This window comes from Lissotriton helveticus, chromosome 2_1 (genome assembly GCF_964261635.1).
Source record: "Lissotriton helveticus chromosome 2_1, aLisHel1.1, whole genome shotgun sequence".
Classification (NCBI taxonomy): domain Eukaryota; kingdom Metazoa; phylum Chordata; class Amphibia; order Caudata; family Salamandridae; genus Lissotriton; species Lissotriton helveticus.
The window spans coordinates 518,422,496-518,436,223 of record NC_136059.1 but is presented as its reverse complement, the minus strand read 5'-3'; the positions used below and the strand labels follow the sequence as shown (position 1 = coordinate 518,436,223).

The 13,728-nt window shown below is 48.6% G+C and overlaps 1 protein-coding gene across 2 annotated transcripts in view; it reads right to left on the bottom strand.

Moving 5' to 3' along the window:
- Positions 1 to 13,728, bottom strand: part of NLN (neurolysin) — a 290,543-nt gene that overhangs the window by 145,389 nt on the left and 131,426 nt on the right. The window lies entirely within an intron of this gene.

Here is a 13,728-nt window from a genome sequence, read left to right as displayed (position 1 = left end):
CACTACCAGGAGGCATCCTGTGGAGGAATATAGCGCCGCGCCAGCGCCTCAAGCTTCCTGACACCCACGCACTGACGAGTGCAACTCTGGGAAGTTTGCTTTTAGGGGAAGGGAAGGGAAGGGAGGAGCGGGTACAATTGCCAATGAGGAGCCAGCTTGTAGCATACCCGCTTCAAAGTTGTTGTGAAGATTTTTCTTATCTGCTTGTTAAATAAACAAGCAGATAAGAAAAGTCTTCACGACAGCCTTGAAGCAGGCGAGCCAGTCTGGGTGGGCCGGACGAAAAAGCCAAAGGGAGGCAACGCAAAACCCTCCTTTCCAATGGGAAGCCAGTGTGTACCATAAACACTGACACTATCCAATGGAAATGAGGGGTGGGGCTCGAGTCCCCTTCTCGAAACTGACTTGTTGACTATAGCTCTCGCAGGCGAGGAGCGCATGCGCGCTCCAACGCCAGGCAAGACCTAAAAACATGACCACGTTGCCCTGACTGTCAACAACTGCATTAGCTTCCTCTCCTAACCACCATTAAACTCAAGGTTTACTTCATAATGCACGTCTATCCTATTGTTCAAATCACACACAGTACATTATCCTCTTTTACATGCCAACTGTTAACAACCACAAATCACCTCAACTGCCTTGGTATAGTTTACAGAAAAGGTAGAGGGAAAATTGTCATTGCCAAGTCAGGAGTCCACTTGATGCAGGAACACAACTTACGCATATATGCCAACCCTCCCGATTCCGAAGGGAGACTACAGATTTCAAGGCTCGTCTCCCACCTCCCAATTCATTGCAGTCAAAAACCCGAGTCCTTGACTGGCTTCAGCTGGGACTGGTCTAGTGAGACTTGTAATATTCACAGCCACTAACCTGCTCCTGCAGGCCGGTGCACAACAATTTTGTCACACACTCTCTGCTTGCCATAGCGCTTTCTCCATGCTCCTGCCAGGTAAGGTGAACAAAAAAAACATGTATCTGGATTTCTGGTATACGATCTTGCAGGAGCACACTTTCAAGTCCCATACAATACAACAACCCCGATTCGGTTTCGAAAGAAGTCAATGGGAGAAAAACAATCTTCTTCTTTTGGCTGACCTTCTGGTGGCTACAAGGTCCCAACAACTGCAAGAGACCTTTTCCTAAAGTGCACAGCTGACCAGTAGCAACTGGACCTGGACGGAACTCTGCTGTTGGCCTCTGTCTGACATGATGAGAGCTGCTAAGTGCCCTAATGAGGTCCTGGGAGCTAAGTGTACTCTGGTAGTTGTTTGGGCACCTGAAGAAAGTTTGGAAACTTCTGAAAACTTTTCTTCCATGAAAAGTATCCAACACGCAGTTCCACGGCATCAGATTGAATTTCAGCATTCTCGCTCAAGGCGTCCTGCACCTCTGACGTCGCGTGGCGTGCGGCAGCGGGGGAGAGCCTGAAGTCGGTGTGGGCGGGGTGATGGAAAATTGCCATCGGGGGTGGAGGGGGCGCGCCCGCCCCGACGTGCTGAGGAGCATCGCGTGGCTGTGGTGATCGGAGGGCACTGGCACAGCTACAGCCCAAACACACAAAAAAAAAGAAAAAGACGAGGCCTATGTGCTGGGGAGTAATATTGAGGGTGAGCTGGGAGCTGCTGTGTTGCTCACTGGTGGTGGAAGGGGCGGTCACTGCTCAAGGAAGACTCTCTCCTCACCAAAAGCGAAGTATCCAGTGCCATCATTTGAAGTGCCTTTGCGCCAGCTTGGTGAGTTTTCCGCGCACGCAGGAGCCAACGCCGCGAGCTACGGCTGGGGTGCGGCGGGGGACTCTGGAAGGCGGATAGTGGCATTATAACCCGCACGTGGCTTCTCCAGACTGCTAGAACACGCAGCGGGCCTGTCCTGCAACTGGGGAGGCCCTATAAGTATTTCCATCGGCTGGTCTCTCGGATGCACGGGTGCACTAAGAGGAGATGGTGATGGACTGAGCAGAAGTTGGGGCTGTGCACCTCTACGCTGAGGCGTTGACTCACTGGTCTGGCTGCATCCCGTGCCTGTTGCCTGGGTATGGTGAGATTTGTTAAGCCGGGTTAAAGAGCGGTGAACGTGGCGACACGACGAGAGTATTTTGGAGTCCCACTGTCCTATGGTGATTGTGAGTCAAAAGAAGCTGAAACAGTGGCGGAACTTGCCTGACCTCGGGGTTCCCCCCTGCCTGTTATTGTCCTTAGTACTGCTAGTGTGGCAGCTCGGGCCGCCTGGAGTGTGCACTCGCAACAACAAAAATGGGTAAGGGTGACAAGACTCAATCCAAATTGTCCTTTGAACAAAGACGATCCAAGTCGCAAGACCCTGGCCCTGGCCAGGTTACGGGGGCGATGGCGCCAGTACAGGAGGATGCAGACGAAGACATCCGCTCTATCCTAAAGTCCATGGAGCAATCATTACAGAGCGGCATCACTGCGTTGGGCGCTAAAATGGACTATTCATGGAGAAATTGCTTGTCTCTCTGCTGGGGGAAGGTGTCTTTTCAGCGATGTTTGTTGTGGAGAGGGTGCACAGGGCCCTGGGCCCTCGCCCGCCGCCGGGTGCTCCTCCGCGCCCCATCATTGCGAAATTGCTCAATTACCGTGATCGGGACGCTGCTCTTCGTGTGGCCAGGGAAAAGAAAATCCTGAAGTACGAGGGGTCGGAACTCTCCTTATTTCCTGACTTCACGTCTCGGGTGCAGGAGGCCCGTAGATATTTTGTGCCCCTCAAAAAGCAATTACGTGAGCTGGGTGTGGATTACGCTATGTTGTACCCCGCAAAGCTTCGAGTGAACAGACAGGGGAAGTCACACATATTTACGGGACCCAAAAGATCTGCAGCAGGCTATCAAGAACTGGGCCAAGGACCGGAAGACCAGCCTGACGCGTACGCAGCATGAAGGAATGGAGGGGGCCTCGCTGGACGACCAAGATTGATCTACATGGTGGCAGCTACCAGAACATTGTAAAGTTCAGGTGCACATAAAGTGAGGTTGCAGGTTGGTCTGCTACATACCAGTGGGCTACATGAGACGACTCTGGACCAGACTTCCCGGAGGTTGTGTTAGTGGAGCCAGCAGGGACTCGAAGACTGAGATAAGTCAGGGATGCCTGTTAACTTGTTTGTTGGGGCTGGAAGCTTCGTGGCCTTAGCTGTAAATGTTACTGTATGGCAAAGAGGGCCAATTTACTGTAGTTGTTATTTACTTATGTTTGAAGGGAAGAGCTACCTCCGCCACGCGTGCCTTGCACTGTAGTTGTATCTTTTTGCATAGTAGGGTTCATGGGTAGGGAAAGGGGGGCTTGGGGGTGGAGGGATGGAGAGTTGTATTGCATGCAGCCATGTTGGGGGCGGTCTGCTGTGGGTGGGGGGCAGGGGGGGAGGGTGTGCTTAAGGGGGGGGAATGGTGTGGATGTTTGTTGAGGGGTGAACTGACGCAGCACGGCACGTCTAAGTCCCAAAGTACACTATTTACTTCATACACGCAATACACTATGAATGGCAGGCGCTAAGCGTGAGGTTTGGGGACGGGGAGGGAAAATAAGGTCCTTGTCATGGAACGTTAGGGGACTCAATGATCACCGGAAACTCAGGACAGTTTTGAGCTACCTCAACAGGCAGAATGTAGATTTGGCCCTGCTGCAGGAGACTCATATGCCTCAATTGAGTCCTATGTTGAAATATAGGGGGCTGGTGGGTAATATCAACTCGACGGGCTTCACCACGCATGCTAGGGGAGTACTGAACTGGGTTAACCCCAGGTCGTCGCTTAAACTCACGCTCCTTAAAGGAGACCCGGAAGGTAGATATGTCATCTCCAAATGTGCAGGCAGGGGTTCAGACCTGCTCATAGTTAATGTTTATGGCCCTAACTTTGACTGTCCAGAATTCTTTAGCGATATAGATACGATGGTTACCCAATGGGGGGATGCTAAGATCCTTTGGGGAGGAGACTTCAACTTGGTCAGAGACCCGGACAGGGACAGATCTGCCGGACCTATTAGGAGCCCATCTGCGGCTGCCAGGAAGCTTGATGAGGTCTTAGTGTGTTTGGATGTGTGTGATGTGTGGCGTGAAAGGAATGCAGAGAAGGGGGGCTACACACACTACTCGGCATATCACAATATACATATTCGGATTGATTACTGGATGGTTTCCAATGCACTGATCCATAAGGTGCGGCACTGTTCGGTGCTGCCGCGCACGCTCTCGGATCACTCCCCGTTACTGTTGGTGTTAGAGATCCCGGGTAGGCGGCTGACGCCATTTATGTGGAGGTTTCCTCCCTACTCCCTTCTTGATCCGGTGTTCAGGGAGGGGATGGCTGAAGCCATTGACTCTTTCTTCGACACAAATACTGGCTCGGTGGATGATTTCCAAACACTGTGGGAGGCGTTTAAGGTTTACATCAGAGGGGTAGCGATGGCTAAGCATTCGGGGGTCCTTAGAGCCTTACGCAAGACTGACGGATCTTGAGGGGAAACTAAAAGATCTAGAGCATCGACGACTTGCAGGGAGCTGTGAGTCAATAGATGAGGAAATCAAGGCGGTGCTGACGGAATACCATGCGGCGGCGGATAGTGAGGTGAAACATTTAGGCAAGTACGCCACAGAAAGCGTGTATGGCGAAGGGGAGAGGCCGGGATCTGTCTTGGCTCAATTAATGAAGACGAGACGAGGCAAGACGTTAGTTACTGAGATTAAGTCGGAAAGAGGGGATCTTTTGACAGAGGAGGCGGAGGTGGCTGAACGCTTCAGGCAATATTATACAGAGTTATACAGCTCCCGATCGACGGGTACCGATGAACAAATAATGGAGTACCTGGAGCATATCCAGCTTCCCTTTCTTCCAAATGCACACAGGGAGCTGCTAATGCACCCAATAGAAAGGGACGAGATCATTCATGCGGTGGGCAGCTCATTATTATACCGTCCTCCGGGCCCAGCGGGTGTCTTTTTGGATGCCTGCGGAGATGCTCTGGCGGATAGAGTCTTAAGGTTCTCCAACTACCTTCTCCTGGGGGATTTCAATTTACATCTTGATTCCCTGGAGTCGCTGACTCCGCAGCTTTTATGGATAATCTCCAGCTGGCTATGCTCTCCCAATGGGTGACAGATCTGACCCACAAGGGGGGTCACATTTTGGATCCTATCTGTTCCAATTTTCCGGTGCAGGTCAGAAAGCCACTCCTGATCACCTGGTCGGATCACTTCCCTATATTTTTTTTTTCATGGACCACCTAGCGCCAGCTGCAATTAGCTAGCTGTCAGCGTGCCCCTGCGGCCAGGAAGCTGGACGTAGGTTTACTCAGTGGTCATCTGGCGGTCTCGCGTCCTACTCTCCTACGTGATCTACAGGACAATGTGACCACATTATCTAGCTGGATCAGTGGTTCAGTCAATGCCCTTTCGGCCCGAGTCATCGCAAGCTGGGGAGAGAGGCTCCCTCTAAGCCTTGGTTCACCTCGGAGTTGAAGGCTCTTAAGCATGCCTGTAAGGTTTTGGAGAGAGCATGGCGGGTCAGCGGCTATTGCCCCAATGCCAAACAGGCTCTTAGAGTCCAACAGAAAATCTATTACTCAGCTATTGCTACGGCCAAAGGCAAGCATTTTGCCACCCGCATTGACCGAGCGAATAATAATTCCAAGGATATTTTCGCCATCGTGCAGAGCTCTGTAATTCCCCGTGCCCAGGAGGCGGTGGTTCCCCCCTCTGATATCTGGTGCAATACTTTGGCAAAACACTTTAGGGATAAGATCATGGACATTCAAGAATCCTTTCTGAAAGACCCTAAACCGACCCCGACTGTCCCGTCGAGGAGTCTGGAGAAGGATTCGGTTCATCTTCTCTCGGTCTTTAGCCCAGTGGACTCATTGTCCTCACGCAGAATTCTTGGAGCACCAAAATCGGGCTCCCCTAAGGATCCTTGCGCGGCTAGGCTGTTGGCTGAGCTAGCCGACACGATCAACCCAGAAGTCAATCTACTGATTAATCAGTCGCTTCGCGAGGCCTGTGTTCCCTCTTCATGGAAGCAGGCTCTTATACTTCCCCTTCTTAAGAAGCCGACTTTTGATCCGTCGGTTCCCGCCAACTATCGTCCTATCTCACTCCTGCCTAGTTTGGCCAAGGTTTGCGAAAAGGCTGTCACTTTTCAGCTCACCAACTATGTAGAGAAGGCGGGTCTGTTACATCCTGCGCAATCGGGGTTCCGTGCTTCTTACAGCACGGAGTCAGCTCTGCTGGAGGTGGCGGAAGCTATACGTGACTGTTTGGATGCCGGCGGGAGAACAGCCCTGGTAATGCTGGATCTCTCGGCGGCATTCGACACGGTGCCCAACTCTCGTCTTCTAGATCATCTTACAGCCATCGGCATTGTGGGTTCTGCTGGGAGCTGGCTTAGATCCTTTCTGGAGGATAGATCACAGCAAGTATGGCTGCCCCCCTGTGCTTCGGCGCAGACGCCTTTTTCCACAGGCGTTCCGCAGGGCTCCTCACTTAGCACTCTATTGTTTAATATCTATGTGACTCCCCTGGTTTATCTGGCGGAGTCCTTGGGGGCTAAGGTGATGGCCTATGCGAATGACACGCAGCTTCTGTTCTCCTGGATACGGGGTGAGGACAAGCTCAGCACGGCGCAGCGTTGTCTCTCAGCTGTGTTTCGCTGGCTGGCTAATGCACAGTTAAAGTGCAAAGAAGAAAAATCGGAGGTTCTCCTGTTTGGCTCATTTCATGTGGATTTTAGTACTAGGCTGTGGCCACCTGACTTCCCGCCCCCTTTGACTGAGAAGGGTCTTGCCAAAAACCTGGGGGTCTGCTTTGAGGAAAATTTAAATTTTGCAACACAGGTGAAGAAGCTAACAGGGACATGCTTTGGCACCCTGAGGAAATTTCTTCCCCTCTTGCCAGGTGGTGCCAAAGCGACGGTCGTCCGGGCTCTGATCCTCTCCCGCCTGGACTATGCCAATGCTCTCCTGGTGGGATGTCCGGGCTATCTGACCAGGAAACTGCAGGTAGTCCAGAATGCGGCAGCGAGACTCCTCCTGGGACTCTCTGCTAGACAGAGTGTGCGGATCCATTTTCGTCATTTGCACTGGCTCCCAGTAGAGTCTCGTCTGAAATTTAAAATGCTGTCCATTGTCCATCGGGCCCTGTATGGGTTGGGTCCGCTCTATCTCCAGAAGCGCTTTGCCTTTTATAAATCTTCTAGGCAATTGCTTTCCTCTGACCAACTCTTAATACAGAACCCTTGTTTCAATCGGCACAGGCTGGGTGGTTGTTCCTTCACCCGCAAAGCAGGTCTTGCCTGGAATGAGCTTCCACTGGCTCTCAGGAGGGTGTCGGACCCCGTTGCTTTCAAGAAGAAATTAAAAACTTTGCTTTTCTGAGGCCCTGGAAGTGTGGTGTGGTGGGCTTTCTCTGGAATTAGCGCCGGGATACTTTGAGAAGCTGTGCGCTCTATAAATCTAGTATAACATAACATATAACAAGTCGGGAAGTGCCCCGGGGACAGATGGTTTGATAGTTGCCTTTTATAAGGCATTTCTGGAACAACTGCTCCCGCATCTTGCAACCCTATTCGATGATATGTGTGAAAAGGGCACACTGCCTCCATCTATGAGGGAGGCTATGCTAGTAGCTAACCCAAAGCCGGGTAAACCTTTGGATGAGTGCAGTTCGTTCCGTCCGTTGTCTCTTCTTAATGTCGATATTAAAATATTTGCAAAGGTCTTGGCCACTGGGCTTGCTCTGATGGCACATATATTGGTGGCCCCCGAACAGGCGGGATTTATCCCATCCAGGAATTTAACATATAACCTCCGTACAGTCTGGTGTAATGCAACACACCTGACAGGACACAAAGGCGGTAGCAATTTTCCTAGATATGGAAAAAGCATTTGATTCCGTGGAATGGTCCTTTTTAACGCGAGTGTTGCAGAGAATGGGGCTGTGGGAAGTTTTTTTACAAATGCTAGGGATCCTCTATCACAAACCAACGGCCAGGGTGCGAAATGGGGATATGGTCACTGCCCCTTTTAATATTACCAGAGGTACTAGACAGGGCTGCCCGCTGTCCCCACTGCTGTATGCTCTGGTGGCGGAGCCATTGGCATGCGCGTTGAGGGAGTATCATGGGAACTAAGGCATCGGATTCCCAATGTATCGAATAGTGGTATCTACGTATGCGGATGATACGCTACTGTACCTAAGAGACCTGTAGCTGTACCTGTAGACTGTACCTAAGAGACCCGGAAAACAACTTAGCACCGATCATTAGGGAGGTAATTCGATTTGGCGCATTATCTGGCCTTCGAGTGAACTTGGGCAAATCTCTGGTGTTCCCGTTGACACCAACCACCACCGAACTTGACATGAGATACCCATTATTGTGGACCACGGATTCTGTGAGATATTTAGGCGTGCGGCTACACACTGATGCAGATATAGTTTTTAGAGAAAACTACGGCACGGCCATTTCCCGATTAGAAGACGAGGTTGACCTGTGGTGCCGCCTACCATTGTCCCTGAAGGGGCGTATCTCTATTATGAAAATGGTGGTACTGCCCAGACTCTTGTTCTTTTTCACGAATATCCTGTTGGTACTGCCGCGCATATTGTTTCATAAACTGAGGCAATTGATGTTAAAGCTGGCGTGGGGAGGAAGGCAGGCTAGGGTGAAGTGGGAAGTGCTCGTGCTGCCATATAGTCTGGGCGGACTAGGTGCGCCAGACTTCGAATTATACTATGGGCGGCCCAAGGAGCGCAGCTGCACGCTTGGATCCACGGATACGCAGATGTCCCGTATTTGCGACTAGAGAGACTCTTTGCTGATCCTTTCACTATGCCAGCTACTATTATGGAGCCTGTGGATCGTAGAACGGGCATTTTAGATTCATTGAATACCACTCGACACGCGTGGCTTTTCCTATTACAGAATCAAGCGGGTGCATTGCTGTACTCCCCGGTCATGCCTCTAGAGTGGATGAGATGGATAGGACCCTGCACTGAACGGGGTGTCGTACAAGCATTATGTGACCTTAAAGTAGGGGTGGCCGGTGACCTGTTCCGCAATGGAGTAGCCTGCACGCTGGAGCAGGTGTTGGGCGGCATGGAAGAACCCTCCCTGCTGACTAGATTTCAATTCCATAGAGTGCGAAGGCCGCTTAGAGCACAATTGGGTGACAGTATGGAGGAGCCTTCGGAAGTTCTCAAGCTGACGCATGCTATCAAAAGCGATTCCTCTCGCAAGCTGATTACGTCTATCTATAGGATAGCGATATCACACAGGTCACATAAATACACCACGGCTAGACTTGCATGGCGGCGTGATTTGGAAGTGCAATTGGAGGATGACAAGTGGTTTTATTGCTGCACAAACACCAGGAAAGTGTCACTGCATGGTCAGCATAGATTAGTGCATTTTAAATTCCTGAATAGGACCTACTATACCCCTGAACGGTTGTGCAGATATGGCTTATGTGACAATGCCAGGTGTGAGAGGTGTGATGCGACAGTTGCGGATTTTATGCATCTAGCATGGATGTGCCCAGGAGTTCAATCCTACTGGGAAAGTGTGTTTGAGGAATTGGGTAGAGTGGTCGACCTGAGTCTTACACTGGACCCACTGATGGCGCTTTTGGGATATACCAAGGCGCTGCCCAAGGCGGTGCGCAAATTGGTAGACATGGGGCTACTTATCGCCAAGAGACGAGTGGCAATGTGTTGGATGAGAGAGCCGTCCCCGACGCTGCGACAATGGTCCCGGGACATGATTTACTGCTCCACACAGTCAGAGGTATACAGTGAGCTTCTGCCCCCCAGAAGCAGACAAAAAACGTTTGGGGTCTATATGTTTCTTACACGCAGCGTGTGGAACGGAATGCAGATGATGAGGTAGATGGTTTAAATGCTGAAAGGTCGGAGAGTGTGAACGAGCCAGTGGGGATTGGCTGAGGCCTTGACGATCTTGTATGGTGGGGTCGGGGTGTGACAGTGCAGTGACGGAAGTGTGTCGGCCGTGAGTGTGGCCCATTGGGGGGGGAGACTTAGACCTCAGGGTGTGTGGGGATGACGTCCGCTACGGTCTTGTAGCTGACGGGTAGTACAGCAAGCTGCTCTTTAGAAGGTTTCCCTCCTAATATAGCGCTGGGTTCTAATGCCTGTCCACTCACTTGTGTGGTTTCCTGGTCCCCTCTTATTCCCCTGATATGATGATTGACGCCGCCTGCCCAAGTAGGGTTGTTGGCTAAATGGCTGTGTAAATTCAATTAATGCGTGTATTACATCTATTCTGTCCTGATAGAATGATTTTGGGATGAGGTACTGTGTTATTGTCAACTATTGAAATTAAAATAATAAAAACATTAAAAATATATATATATTTGTAAGTCACCCCTACTACAGGCCTTACAACCCTAAGGCAGGGTGCATTATATTACATGTGAGGACATAGCTTCATGAGCAGATATGCCCCAATGATGGCCAGTTCAGATACTGACAGTACAAGTGAACAAGGAAGCCATCTTAAGGTATGTATTGGGCACTGGCCAAAACGGGTTTCCCAGCTACATAATGGCTTCACTGAAACCTATGGTAATTGGTATCAAACACATCATATTAATAAACCCACACTGAATCCAGTTATGGATTTATTAATACATGCACCCAGAGGGTACCTTAGAGGTACCCCCTGCAAACCTACCGGCCTCTAGTGTGTTGGCTGACTGGTACTGTTCAGCCTGCCACACACAGTTGTGTTTCTGACCTCTCAGGAGGTGAGAGCTCACGCTCTCTGAGGTCGGAAACAAAGGCTGCTCTGGCAGGAGGTGTGGTCACCTCCTCCAAGCAGGATTGCTAGTAAGCTGCATATCAAGGCAGGATACTTCAAAGGCCTCTGCCGCCGATGATATGCAACATTGGCTTCCCCATTGCCACCCATTACCCAGGGCCTATTTGGCACCAGAACAGGCGGAAAAATTAGCATGTCAGGAGGCGTGTTCACCTTCAGGCTAATAGCAAACCCCTAAGGTGGGCTACCGGAAGTGAACACAACCTGGAAACTTCAACCACTTTAGACACCGTGTACTAAATTTTGGCCCACTGTATGAAGGAGACAGCTTCCTACACAATGGAGAGGGATTTGTATTGTGTTGTATGCTGACTTTTTAATAGTTTTGGTACTTCTAAATAATTTCCACATTTCCTTTACGTTAAGCCTGCCTGCTCCGTGCCATGGCTACTGGGGTTTAGAGCAGGTTTAAATTCCTGAAACCGTTTTCACCTGCGTTGAGTATGAGCGACTAGGGCATTCGGGTGGGGACTCCACACATAGTATCTCTATATGACAATGACTCCCTCCCATATCTGCTACAGCCCCTAATTTAAATTCTGAAATTGTTGGAGGAACTACAGATTATTTGCGGTGTCTTCGGGATTATATATTAACATGACAAATCCCTACTGTTTCCATTGGCCTGGCTTGAGGAAGGTCCGACAGAGAGACTTCCAGAGGTGGGCCTGTCTGGGAGATTGAAAGGTTCTGGTGTTTGGGGCTCCAAGAAGCACATACAGTGCAGAAACTTAACAGACCTCCAGGTCTCTGTATACTTTTGGAACTCTCTGCCATTGTCCATAGCTGCAAGATTAGCGGTGGCAAAAATGGTTTTCCTTCCCAGGTGCCTATACACTTTGCATGTGTCCAGTGCATCGGAATACATTTATACATGTTGAGCACATCAGAACAGTGACATAATATTCCTATGGGAAACCCACCTCCTTCTAAAGAACCATCCCTGCATGCACCACCCAAAATACCCCCATCAATTCTGGGCTTCCTCTATAGGAACAGAGTCAGGGCTGACCCTTTTGAGAGATCCCCGGCGCCACTCTGCATCTTGCTGCATTTTTCATTCCTTTAAGGGGATGCTTGTGTAGCCACTGCATCTGGCTCTGGATTTGCACTTTCATGATTCACTGTATTTTACCTAGCTGCTGCCAATTGGGATTGTTGGTCTTTTTTATAACTACAATGTTCACTTTTATGGTACTAGAGGCTAAAAATATATTTGGACTTGACTGGCAATGCTTGCAATTGTTGCCTGCGTCGCATGTGTTATGGGCATGTTTTACAGCCAATTGTTTTTTCTTTTTGGTGGAACAATTATAAATGATTTTAAAATACTGAAACCTTTGACCGGATCTATCAGGTTACTGGCTTTATTTCTGGTGCTTGACTAACATCCGCCCCAATTAATAATTCACTTTCTTACAATTGTATTATCCTCTTAAAGCCAGATGGGCAGACTTTCACAAGTACCTTGCAGACACAGCTGTATTTCTACCAGGGCAATTATGCTACGATTGAGGCAACCTTGTGTAGGCACTGTACAACAATTACAATTCAGGATGCAAGTAATTGATTGGTGTCAACTGCCAGTCCAAATGAAGACCCCTCCTGAATACAAATTCTTATGCATCAAATGAATTACACTGGCTTATCTTCCCGGCAATTCAAAGGTATATCAAATTAAAATGTCACAAAGAGCTGCAATTATTTAAAGATGCTTCACATATTTTACAACCCTAAAGCAGGATGGAAAAACAACTCTGCCTAGATTGATTACTGGTGTCTGGACTACTTAAACCTGTAGTAAGGCTGCTGATTAATCTCAGAAACACGATAAGGAAATTGTAGATTTTGGCAGTCAAAATGGCAGCAATTATCTCTACAAATGTAAGTCTTCTCAATGTTATGAATACCACATTGCTGACAAACACTGACCCTCCCACATAGCTACTGATCCTATTAACATTTCCTAAATTAATATAACGTTTCTGAATCAGAAGCAGCATACTTCTCAAATATAGCACACTTTATACAGACAAATTAAACATTCTAACACTGCATGACATGCTAAAACTACCTTATAGGTGTAAGTTGTGCTATTTTTTTTGCACTAAAAGGGTGGAATTAGTAATTTTCTAAAGTTTTGAAAAACCCAAAAAGTTAAATAATATTCTATATTTGTATTCACATGTAATTTTCAGAAACAGCTATTACCAGAAAGGTGCATTAGTGTATGCATATTTATTCTGAAAAACATGGCATAGCATATGGAAATCGTATACTTCAGTTGAGACGACCATAAATAATGTTATCAACTATAAGACGTACATTTTATACTGTGAAATGAATTTATGACCATGCTTATGTACACTTTATGTATTGCTAAAGTTTAAAATAAGCAACTGATACTGGCCATCCTTGGTACTGTGCAGATAGAATTTCATTGCTGTTAAACATGCCATGTATTTGGAGGGAAATTGTCCTTGGCTATTCTCTCATTCCTGAATGAAGATAAAACCTTGTAAAGACTCAAACCAGTCGGTAAGCTGGATCTTCATCGTGAGCGGCACACAGCATTCTTTGCATGTGGTCGGCTTTTTTTTGTTGCATGCCTGAGGATTTAATACTTCTTTTTCCTATTACACCATGCAGCCTACCACCCCTGCAGTACATATAATTGGTAAAGCACTTACACGGGCAAAAGGATGCTCTATACATTCAAGGGCTCTGCTTTAATTTTTTTCCTAAGGACTTTCCACTCATCAGAGCATGTATGTTGTAAATCTTCTCACTGTTCTCTGTACTGCAGTACTGTAAAACATTGCAAATTATAATAATCTGATAGAGCATGTTGACTAGCATTTCACACTTCTGTACTTAAT